At 43.8% G+C, this 11,950-nt stretch overlaps 1 pseudogene; it reads left to right on the top strand.

Moving 5' to 3' along the window:
• Nucleotides 1-6,872: 6,872 nt before the first annotated feature.
• LOC120859236 lies at nt 6,873-8,513 on the top strand (annotated as a pseudogene).
• The last annotated feature ends 3,437 nt before the right edge of the window (nt 8,514-11,950 follow it).

An 11,950-nucleotide genomic window follows, 5' to 3' on the forward strand; every position in this document is an offset into this window, starting at 1 on the left:
AATACCACTAGAACCTAATATCCACACATGTGTAGTACACTTTCTATGGAACCATTTTTTGCTGTCTATCATCTCCCTCATTTCTACCGAAGACAGGAAAACTAAGACCTAATTTGTTTGCAAAGGAAGTCTACATTCAATAAACTTGGCCTGATTATTTATCAAAGTATGGTAAGAATAACGATTTGCCATATAGGCGCTTTTAAGTCTGCTTTGCTGGAATGGTTTATAAGGAGTGTCCAGAAGGAAATTTTAATAGCCTCTTGATGCTAGGAAGCCACAGCAAAGACTTGCTGTCAGACTTAGAGATCTGGATGAATTCTTTTCTTCCTGAAGTCCCCAAAACATCCTAAAGTTCCTGTGCCTGCCAGAAGTGATATTCCTTACTCACTTGGTAATGCTGGTGGGAATTTGTCAGCAAGTTCCCAGAGTATTTTTACAATGGGGTTTTATGGCTCCGGGGAAAAAGCAAGAGAGTTCCAGAAAAACATATATTTCTGCTTTATTGACTGCGCCAAAGCCTTTGACTATTTGGATCACAATAAACTGTGGAAAAAGGTGAAAGAGATGGGAATACCAGACCACCTGACCTGCCTCTTCAGAAACCTATATGCAGGTAAGGAAGCAACAGTTAAAACTGGACATGGAACAACAGACTGGTTCCAAATAGGAAAAGGAGAATGCAAGGCTGTATATTGTCACTCTGCTTATTTAACTTATATGCAGAGCCCATCATGAGGAACGCTAGGATGAAAGAAGCACAAGCTGGAATCATGATGGCCAGGAGAAATATTAATACCCTCAGATATGCAGATGACACCACCCTTATGGCAGAAAGTGAAGGGGAACTAAAAAGCTTCTTGGTAAAAGTGAAAGTGGAGAGTGAAAAAGTTGGCTTAAAGTTCAACATTCAGAAAACGAAGATCATGCCATCTGGTCCCATCACTTCATGGGAAATAGATGGGGAAACAGTGGAAACGGTGTCTGACTTTATTAGTTTGGGCTCCAAGATCACTGCACATGGTGACTTCAGCCATGAAATTAAAAGAACTCCTTGGAAGAAAAATTATTGGCAACTAAGACAGCATATTGAAAAGCAGAGACATGAGTTTCCCAACCAAGGTCTGTCCAGTCAAGGCTATGGTTTTTCCAGTGGTCATGTATGGATGTGAGAGTTGGACTGTGAAGAAAGCTGAGCACTGAAGAATTGATGCTTTTGAACTGTGGTGTTGGAGAAGACTCTTGAGAGTCCCTTGGACTGCAAGGAGATCCAACCAGTCCATTCTGAAGGAGATCAGCCCTAGGATTTCTTTGGAAGGAATGATGCTAAAGCTGAAACTCCAGGACTTTGGCCACCTCATGCGAGGAGTTGACTCATTGGAAAAGACTCTGATGCAGGGAGGGATTGGGGGCAGGACGAGAAAGGGACGACAGAGGATGAGATGGCTGGATGGCATCACGGACTCAATGGACATGAGTCTGAGTGAACTCTGGGAGTTGCTGATGGACAGGAAGGCATGGCATGCTGCGATACATGAGGTCGCAAAGAGTTGGACACGACTGAGTGACTGAACTGAAAGCCCCATGTTCCTAATTCCTATATTGGTAGAGTGAAGTTTTGTATTGTTTCTGTCAATCCTCCCTGACGTTTGTGGGTCATAGGGACAATGATAATTTCAAGAAACCTGCAAGGTTTTGGTTAAAGCTTGTATAATTTGCACAGGGAAATGTGTGCCTGGATCACACTTGATAAACCAAGCAGAGAACACATTTTCTCACACGTTCTTGGCCACTGTAAGGGAATCAGCCTTGCAGCAAGGGAAGGCTGCAACTCATCCAGAAAATATAGGAATGACAAGAAGATTTTGATGACTCATCTCTTCTGTTCAGTCTCTTGGTCGTGTCTGACTCTTTGCAGCTCCAAGGACTGCAGCACGCCAGGCTTCCCTGCCCATCACCAGTTCCCAGAGCTTGCCCAAACTCATGTCCATTGAGTAGGTGATGCCGTCCAACCACTTCATCCTCTGCCCTTCCCTTCTCTTCCTGCCTTCAATCTTTCCCAGCATGGGGGTCTTTTCCAACGAGTCAGTTCTTCACATCAGGTCGCCAAAGTACTGGACCTTCAGCTTCAGCATCAGTCCTTCCAATGCATATTCAGGACTGATATCCTTTAGAATTGACTGGTTAGATCTCCTTGCAGTCCAAGGGACACTCTCGAATCTTGCCCAGGAGGAACACGATGGCAAGAGGAGTTGGTGGACGTGGAATACATCTCTCTCCACGGATACGTCAGGAATACACCTTCAGACACAGAAGTGCATGCAGAATACCAGCTGAGAGTGGACAGGAGTACCTGACCAGCAGAAAAGTATATATAGACCCACGCAAAACTCAAGGTCAAGCCCTGAGCCTTTAGAGTGGGTCCACTGTCTCCAAGATCCTAGACTACCAGAGAACTAACTCGAGGATATCAAATAGTAAGAACTGACACAAAGGAAACCATTGGAATACAAGACCTGGCATCACCAAACCACTGATAGCCCCTGTGCAGGACACCTCATCTAAACAACAAAGAAAAGAAAAATACAAGCCTGATCATCAGCGGACAGAATTAACAGCTACTCATCCTTGCCCATCAGAGGTAAAAACAAACAAAGAAACAAAAACTCAGCACAAATCTCACCCTGTAAGAAGCTTACACAAACCACTGGAACAACCATAGAGGCCAGAAACCAAAAGGAAGAAAGAATTCAACCTTGAAGCCTGGGAAAAGGAGACCACAAACACTATAATTAAAATAATAATAATAGTGAAGAAAGCACAGAAATACTAGACAAAGGAAAGAACAAACCAGAAACACAGAAGTCCAAATAAATGAAGAGGAAACAGGCAAACTACCTGAAAATTAATTCATTGCTAAAGGGAATGCAGTGATACTGATACTTTTGAAACTGTCTGGCAAATTCTTTTAAGCTAAATATAGTCTTATCATATGATCTAACAAATGAACGTAGAGGTATTTACTCAAGAGAGCCAAATCCTTAAGCCCATCCAAAAACCTTCAACCAAATTTTTATAGAAGAATAAGTCATAGCTGCCAAAAACCAAAATCACCAAAGATGACCTTCAGTAGATGAGTGGGGAAACAAACTATGGTAAGCTTCATGGAATACTATTCAGTCCTGGAAGAAAACATTTCAAAGCATAAAAAGATATAGACACAATTCAATTTATATTGATTAGCAGAAGGAGCCAGTATAAAAAGCCTACTTACCATATGATTCTGTCAATGTTACAGTCTGGAAAATGCAAATCTTTAGAAAGAGTAAAATATTCAGTAGTTGTCAGGGGTTCCAAGTGAGGTTTTGAGGGATGAACAGATGGAACATGGGAGATCCATAGGGCATTCACACTCCTCTGCACGACACCATGTTGGCTGAGTTGATAATATCATGCATCTGTCAAACACTAAAGAACTGTAAAACACAAAAGTAAACTGTACTGTAAACAATGGACAATAGGTAATAATGACCTATTGACATTAGTTGGTCAATTGTAAAACACGAACTTATATCCATTGATCCAGTACAAGATGTTAATAATAGAAGATACCAAGTGGAGGAAGAGAGTGGCTGTATGGGACCTCTCTATACAATCTGTTGAATTTTCTCCAAATTAAATCTGTTCTTTAAAAAAGAAATACAAAGGGCAACAAAAATATAAACACATGAAAAGAGGCGCTACATCAGTCATCATGAGAGAAATGCACATCAAAATTACAATGTGTCGCCTCATACAGGTCAGAATGCTCATCATCAAAATTTGTACAAGCAGTAAATGCTGGGGAGAGTTTAGAGAATAGGTGGGAATGGAAATTGATATAGCCACTATGGAGAACACTAGGGAGGTTCCTTTAGAAATAGGATTAAAACTACCATATGTCCCAGCAATAGAAATACTGGGCATATACACCGAGAAAAGAAGAATTGAAAAGACACCTGTATCCAATGTTCACTGCAGCACTGCTTACAATAGACAGGGCATGGAAGCAAAGTAGACTTCAACTGACAGATGACTGGATAGTGAAGTTGTGGTAGCCACATACAATGGAATATTAGCCATAAAAAGGAGCAAATTTAAGTCACTTGCAGTGAGGTGGATGCACCTAGGGCCTGTTTACAGAGCGAAGAAAGTTAGAAACAGAAAAGCAACATACATTAATGCATGTACATGGAAAGTAGGTATGGTACTCACGAACCTATTTAAAGGGCGGAAATAGTGACACAGATGTGGAGAATGGACCTGTGGACACAGCAAGGGAAGGCGTGGGTAGGATGAACTGAGAGTGTGGAACTGACAAATATAGAGTCCCATGTGTACAAAAGATAGCTGGCGGGAAACTGCTATATAATACAGGGAGCTCAGCCCGGTGCTGTGTGACAGCCTAGAGAGGTGAGATGAGGGGGTGGGTGGAAGTCTCATCAGGTAGGAGGACTATGTTTACGTAGCGCTGATTCATCCTGTTGTATAGCAGAAACAACACAACATTATAAAGCAAGTACCTGTTGATTAAAACAACTTTTAAAAAGTCTACTAATTTAAAACTAGAAAAAAAAAATATCATAAGAACACATAGCCAGTACAGAGTTACATGCACCAATGCAAAATGAATAAAGGTCAGCAATAATGAAAAGCAAACTCTCACGGTAACAATTGGATCCTCAAATTAAAATTCTTAGGAAAGACGCACAGAAGCTATTAACACATATAACTAACTTCACAAATCTGGCATAAAAAATATCAACACAGCAAAATCAAGAGACTGGTCTGGAAGAATCAACAATACTCAGATCGTGTAATAGAAAACACACCATAAACAAAAGCAACAATATGAAAAATGTAGCTACAAAGAAACCTTGGGAAAATGTATGCTGTCTACACGAAGGCAACAAGAAGAATTTCCTGAGTGCCTTAGGAAAAAGAAGTCTCAAACAGAATAGTGTGTTATGTGTATTCGTGAGGACACATTGTAAGACTGTCGATTTTCCTTAAATCCTTTACAGATTTAGTACCACATCCAGAGTAGCTGAGACCACAGTCACACATGGGTGGCTGTTTCCTGTACCCAGAACAAACCACGGAAAACTTATACAAGGAATAAAGACAACTACTAACAAAAGCGAGAACACAAAACGAAATAATCCCTGAGAACAATAAGTCTCCAATGAACTTGACCCTATGAGTGCCCAGGTGGGGGAGTACTCTGAGGCTGACACAGGTGTGCAGGCCACAAAGGAAACAGACAACAGGATCAGCTGGAAAAGGCTTTAAACTGGAGCGGTTGGTTCTTCCCCTGGACCGTGGGGCCATGAGCCTCTACTGCTTCACTGAAGGAACCCGAGGCAGCATCTCAGAGCCCCATGCCACGATCATGGGGCACCAAAGTTTGGGATGGACACGGCAGTATGGCCCAGAGGTCATGCAATAACCAGCACAAACTTTGTTAGTGGATGACAACTGGCCCTTGTAAATGGTCAGCTTAGGAGACTGTCACACATGGACTAAAGGAGAAAAGCTTGAATCACAGTAATAGTATAAAAGGACAGAATTTCATCTCAGAACTTTTGACCAACGCCCCTGCAGTCGACAAAGAGGTCACAGTGAGAACTGTCAGGCTAAGGAGCCCCTTCACTCTCTCTGCTGGGATTGTGTGGGGCATGGTTGGGGACAGGGGTGGTTTTATACCAGAAAGGGAAGGGTTTCCATGCTCCGCCTACAGTCAATATGAAGATCCTGAGTGAGATGTGAAGGGTTCCACATCACAGAAGGCATTCTCCCATCCTTCCCTCTCGCTTATCTTACCTGCAGCAGCCATTTCCAGGAAGCCTTAGGCAGAAGCAATCAGATCAGATGCCAGTGCGCTTCTCACCAGGAGTCTGGGGATTTGACATCTTCCAGATGAGGCCTTGCCCTCAGGTCAGCAGACAGCACGTAACGCAGCATTACGGTCAGGGGAAGACAGGGATAGAGGACAGAGAGCATCACTCAGCACACAAGAAGGAGCCCCAGAGTGCCCTCACTGTCTGTCTCAGCAGCTCCAGGAAGGCTGTCAGGCTCGGGCTCCCAAATTCTTCCTGCTTGGTTTACTGAGAGAAGTGAGAGGCAAGGAGTGAGGCCAGTTGACTGAGATCAGCAGGGACATCCCAGGACCCACTATGAGTTGAAGAAGAGACCAAATTCCCGCTTTTGCTCGAAACTACCCTGGAACTCCGTCTACCCAGGCCCCGCCCCTGCTGTCCTCCTGGAGCCCAGATGCACGTGATAGGAAGTGACGGCCCCCTATCCACGCTGGGGTGCGATGTCATCTTTGAGAGGGCTGCTATCTTTGAGAGCTGCTGTAGCTGTGACCAGAGGGAGGAGTCCGAGGTCTCATCAGGGGTCCAAGTCGGAGGTGACATGAGTTACAGGTGCACTGGATAGTTATAAAGATACGCCCTGGCACTACCACACCTTTTCCATCGGAAAAAAGGGTGACGTCACAGCCCCCCAGGCAACCCCACACCTGTTCTATGCCTGGAGGCTTGGGTCTGGCTGTTAGGTGCAATGTCCATTGGCTACATATGTGGGTTCTCGGGACATAACCTGGGTCCAGGGGTGGTGGATCTGAGTGTGGGTTTGCTGGACCCAGGCTCTGTTCAGTGGAGGAAAGTCTGGAATTCTGGAAAGAGGGACCCACGGGGAGAGTGAGTGTCTCCACATCCCAGATTAGAGGTCACACCTAACCCCTTACCTGCGTGACTTGGCCAGAGAGCAACCAGTCAGCATCTGGACAGTTCTAAAGGCTGAGGGGCTCCCTGACTGCAATCGCCGACATGGGACACTTGGGGAAGAGGGGACCTCATTCCGAAGGGCTGGCAGCCAGTCAGCAGAGGGAGGATGTCAGGGCTCGGGAGGAGTCTGGGTAATGACCATCCTTCACATCACAAGGCTGACTCAGGACCATCCCCTGTGGCAAGCACTTCCTCCCAGCGAAACACGGGGATGGTTTCATGGTCTGTCAGGGGAGGTTGCAGCTTGGTTGTGAAGGGGCAGCCTGGAGACAGCAGAAGGGTGGGTCCCGGCTCCCTTCACTGGGGGCCTGAACATTCCCTCCTCTCACTGCGTGACAGGGAAGATGGCAGTGTCAACTTCAAAGCAAGAGAAGGAACAGGGTGGGTGTGTTTGGGGCGGGGGGGATATGAGGGAGTCTTGCCCCAGTTTTCATCATGACTCTGAAATGTGAACTGAAAGGACCTGCCTCCCCTGCCAGTCCCCACAGGCCTCCCTCTAACGCCCAGGCAGGGCTATCTGGCTGCGCCCCACTGATCACTCTCACTTCCTACTCAGCGGTCTCAAGGGAGGGGCTCACCAGGAGAACAAGAGACTTGTGGGTCCTAGAGCACTGGCCTCAAGGACCAATCAGAGGCGGCTTGGGTTCAAGCCAGGGAGGACTCTCCTCACTGAAGTTGCTCACAACATCTGCTTATCCTTCCTCTAGGTGCCCTCCTTCCCTGCCACCATGCCCGCATGCACCTGTGATCCATAACCTGTGTCACCATGCCTCAGAGGCACAAGAACAAGTACCATGCCCCTGTGAAATTCCACCAGGTCCAGGAGGACACTCAGTATCCCCAGGAGGCCCAGACCAGTGCTGCTGCAGCCTCCAAAGACGAGTGCCCCTCCTCCCCCTCATATCCCTCAGGGTTCTCCCCCGAGCTCCCCTGCTGCTGGAGATCACCAGGACCTTCAGGGAGCCATGGCCCCTAGCGCTCCTGATGCAGGGCCTTCCTATACCGGATCCGATGAAGGTGCCCAGGCCCCAGAGGAAGAAAGTGCAGGTGCCTCCAAGGCAGCCCCTGCCACTCAGAGCCCTCTCATAGATCCTCTGACCAGGAAGGCCAGCATGCTGGTGGACCTGCTGCTGGAGAAGGACACCAAGAAGGAGCCCATCTTGCAGTATGCACTGCTGAAGGTCGTTGGCAGGAGGTATAGGCAGGACTTGCCTGAGATCCTCAGGAGAGCCTCTAAGCACATGCAACTGGTATTTGGCCTGGAGCTGATGGAAGTCTACCATAGCAGGATCATCTACATCCTCATCTACAAGCTCAACCTCTGGGGCGATGAAGGTCTGAGTGATGGGGGGGAGGGTCTGAAGTCTGGTTTCTTCATGGTGCTCCTGGGCATTATCTTCATGAAGGGTAAACTCACCACCGGGGAGGAGGTCTGAGAATTCTTCAGTGAGTTCGGGGTCTATACTGGGTGGAGGCACTGGATCTTTGGGGAGCCAGAAGGCTCATCACCAAAGATCTTGTGCAGAAGAAGTACCTGAAGTACCGACAGGTGCCCAATGACGATCCTCCACACTACGAGTTCCTGTGGGGCCCGAGAGCCAGTTTGAGACCAATAAGATGAAGGTGTCGGAGGTGCTGGCCAAGATCTATGATACGGTCCTGACTTCCTTCCCAGACCTCTAGGACGAGGCTCTGAGAAATCAGGCGGAGAGAGCAGAGCTCAGAGGCACGGCCAGGGCTCCAACAATGGCTGAAGCCAGTGCCCCTTCCAGGGCCAAGTCCTACAGCTCCTCTCACATCTAGGGAGGGAGGCCCAGACACTGACTTCCCTTCTGTGTTAGAACAGAGCTGTCAAGCTCCTAAATAGTAGAGAGTAGTAGGGTGGAGGGAACAAAACTTTTATGTTCTTTACTGTTTTATGTAGTAAGGGAGTTTAGGTACAACTCAGTTTTTAAAAAATATATATCTTTTTTCCTTTATACATAGGAGAAATATCTAGTGAAAGTTGATTTAAATTAGATTGAGGAGATGAGGGAGGAGTTTAGTATTTTCAAATGTTAAGTACTTTTCATAAGGTTTATTGTGCTTCAGAATACAAATGGATTAATCATATAAATCACATCATTTGTTGTTTTAAAGTTTTGAAAGCCACAGGTTGGGTATATGTAAAACACATTGGCCGTATTGAATATGTTGTTCACCATCTACACAAGGTGAGATGACAATGGAACAGAATTTTCTCAAACAGTAGTCAAGCTCCTAAATAGTGCAGGTTAGTAGGGGTCGAGCAAACCAAGTTTAGATCTCTATTTTCTTCCTGATTTAAACTAGTAACTTCTGCATATTTTCTATTTCATTTTTATCGAATATTTTTACTTCTAGCAAATGCCTTTTCTTCAGAATATTGGTTTGCTAATGATATTCCAGTTTTATTTATTGCTGTTTTAGGATTTTAAAGTTACAGTTTTGGTAGATGTAAAAAAAATTCATGAACCAACTGGATGTCTTTATGATCTGGAAGTAGGTAATATGTTGCTGAAAGAGAGATTTTCATGGTAATGTGAAACATGACCACAGAAAATATTGAGAAACTGAAAAACAATTAAGTAAATATAAAGGAAAAAGCTTTTAATTTGTAGTTTGCCTTATTTCCTCTAACCCTTTTGTTTGGTAAAAATAAAATATGCTTTGCCTTAATTTAGCTCATTTAAGAGTATTTATTTCATTTGTCCCAGTGCACTGCATAGTCTCTGCTATCTACTGGATAAAAATAACCTCAGATAGGAAGACGGTATTTTGGAGGTTCATAATAATCATAACTTGCATTAAATTAAAGACCAGGGTTTCTTAATCAATATGACTCTGCTTTATATGTAGTACATGCATTCCAGCATTCATGCAGGATAGGATTTAGCAGACTCCATTTATAGATGGATAACTTGCAATTGTCTCAGGTTCACAAGACTGATAAAGTGACCTTCATCAGACAAGTCCCCTGATGTGCACTAGTCCAGAGTCCTTCCCTTTCTTTGCAAGAGCAAGAACTGAGGAAATCTCTTTTCACCAGTGACATATTTGGTACCGTGACTAGGATTGCTGCCACGGTGAACTCCAGTGGTCTTGCCCAAACTGTCAGCTGGAGACCCCTGACTTTCGCTGTGTCTCTCCCATGAAAACTTGCTTACTGTCACTCTCTGCTTTGTTCTCTTTCCATGACCCACAGGGCAAGATCTGGGTCAACTCACTGTGTCACGGCTCCCCTCAATTAAGAGCTGCAAGGAGGACGCCCAGGCTGTGCCTACCCAAAGAATGCTTGGGTGGCAGTTGACACTGTCCTTAGGCCTGGTAGACACAGAATTTCCAATGGTGAAGGCCCCCACTGAGGCCAAGACTTTTCTCCTCTCATCTTTGTCATTTCCTCTATGGCTCTATCCATTCTGATGTGAGGAGTTTAACTGAGAAAACTGCATGGCGTTCAAATTAAGACCAAATAAATAATCAGGGACTTGATTTGGTGAGTTTCTTCTCTGTAAGTCTTCGAGCCCAATTCCCTCCCTACACGTTCTTAATCTGAGTGTGTTTCCAGGACCAGAACTGCATCAGGGGCCAAAACTGGGGGACTCTGCATCCTTCTCTAGATTTTGGCATACCTCACTGCACCACGACCTTACACTGTGGGCGATCCCCTCCCTTCTGTGGATCTCAAGCAGACGTTACCTATAAAAAGGGCAATGTGTCATGGAACTGCAAGCTGAAGTTAGGAACAGAGAACTGCAAAAACTATTGGCATGAACAACTCTGTCCAAACATCTGCATTAAGAACCTTGACTGACCTCTAGCATGGTTTCTAACAGTAACCTAAGGCCACATTCTAGGACAACTTGGCTACCCCGGAGTTCTTGTTTAGAACATTTCAAGGCTACCAAAGGATCTGTTCCACCCAATATCTGACATAAGTCCCTCATGTTTCTTTACCGAGGGTGTCTATTTAAAACAAAGACCAAAAAACCAAAAGAAAACAAAAAACCCTCACAATTAGAAGAAAAGTGTGACGGAAATAAACTAGAAATTGATAACAAAAAGGCAGCAGGAAAGTTAAAGATTATTTGCAGAGTAAACAATAAACATCTAAGTAACACATGGGCCAAAGGAAAATCTAATGAGACATTTTAAAATATTTTTACAAAATGAAAACAAAATTACAACTTATCAGAAGTTATTTGATACAGCAATATCAGTAAAGACATATACACAGCATTGAGTGCCTATAACAAAAAACCCCTACAATTAATAACTTAAGCTTGTATATTAGTAAACTTGTAAAAGAAAAGAAAAAGCAGAGGAAGAATACATCAAAGCAGAAACCAATGACACTGAAAAAAGGAAGGTAATGTAGGAAAAGAACAAAATCCAAAGAAGTTTCTTTAAAGATACAAAATAAAAAGAAGATAAATTTCTCCCCTGGCTAAATAAGAACAAAGGGAGAAAACACAAATTAAATTACTAATAGTAGAAATGAAGGAAGGGCCATTACTACTGATTCCATGCACATTAAAAGGGTAAGGAGTGAATATTATAAACAATTCTGTGTGCTCAAAAATGAAAGGTTCAATTGAGAATCTGCTTGAAGGGATAACTTACACCACTTTCACAAAGAAAAATACATACTCTGAAGACGTCTGTATCTATTAAAGAAATTTAATCTATAACTAATAAGCTTCCAATAAAGACAGTAACAGACCCAGAAGTTTCCACTGATGAATTCTATCAAAAATTTAAGGAAGAAATGATAACAATTCTCTACAATCTCTCCCAGAAAATAGAAGCAAAAGGAACACCTCCTAATTCCTTTTCTGTGAGGTGAGTATTATACTCGAACATCAAAATCAGATGAAGACATTAAGAGAAAAACATGAAGACAAATACCTCCCATAAACACAGAAGCAAAATCCCCAACAAAATATAAGAAAAGAAACCTAATAATCCTTAGAAGGAATTACATACTATATCTAAGTAGGATGCATGTCAGAGGTATAACATTTGAAAATTAGTAATCATAAATCATAACAATGATCTAAGGAAGATAATCACAAGATCAGATCAACAGATGAAGGAAAAAA

This window comes from Oryx dammah, unplaced genomic scaffold, assembly GCF_014754425.2.
Source record: "Oryx dammah isolate SB20612 unplaced genomic scaffold, SCBI_Odam_1.1 HiC_scaffold_319, whole genome shotgun sequence".
Taxonomy (NCBI): domain Eukaryota; kingdom Metazoa; phylum Chordata; class Mammalia; order Artiodactyla; family Bovidae; genus Oryx; species Oryx dammah.